The following is an 826-nucleotide window of genomic DNA, read 5'->3' as shown; positions in this document are numbered from 1 at the left end:
CATTTTATATATGGTTAAGCATGCATGTCTCACTGTGTAGACGCTATTCTCCTGACCCGGAGTGTATGTGTGTATATGTGTGTCTACTTACAGACTTTTAAACAGCTGTTGGTGTCGTTGGGCCCAATTTCACGTTCTAACTGTTAAAGAAATGTAGAAATATGCAAAATAACAAGAAGCGTTATGAAGAGGTATTTTACCAATACCCTTCCATGGACACAATGAGACCGATAATGCACCCTTTAGAATCTATTATTAACTACGCATAAATTTCATGTTTTTCTTCTTCTATTCTAAGTTAATGTCTAGAGGAATATTTAATATTATTGAACAATTTTCTTTTCTATTTTTTTTTCTTCTATCCATAATTTTTCATTAAGTTTTCTTTTCTAGATTTTTGTGATTCACTTTTCTTCCCTTAAGTGGCTTTTAGAATGTCGGCATCGAACAATTTTAATAACCTGAGAGAAGGAGAGAATAGGTGACATACGGTCAGGTGGGTCTATTTAAGTGCGCATAGGTGTATGGTCAGCCGCAAGGGCAATGACCGCTGAGCTAATTTTTCCACACCCTACATATGCAAGCACCAACATTTCTTTACACAAGGCGCGGTGATATAATATAATAGATGGTTTTATAGTTGCGCGTGAGATATATGTATATAAACAACTCGGTCCCGATCGCCAAGTCCATCCGTTTTTTCGCCTGCAGGCAAGGTCCGGTGGCACCAAAAAGAGGGACGGATGATCGTGGTACTGGAGCGGACCCCCCCTCCGAGACCGAGGGTCAGGCCAGGTCAGCAATTTCCTGCCACACGTGGATCATA

The sequence above is a fragment of the Drosophila guanche genome, unplaced genomic scaffold, assembly GCF_900245975.1.
Source record: "Drosophila guanche unplaced genomic scaffold, DGUA_6, whole genome shotgun sequence".
Taxonomy (NCBI): domain Eukaryota; kingdom Metazoa; phylum Arthropoda; class Insecta; order Diptera; family Drosophilidae; genus Drosophila; species Drosophila guanche.
Note: the sequence above shows the minus strand (reverse complement) of the source record.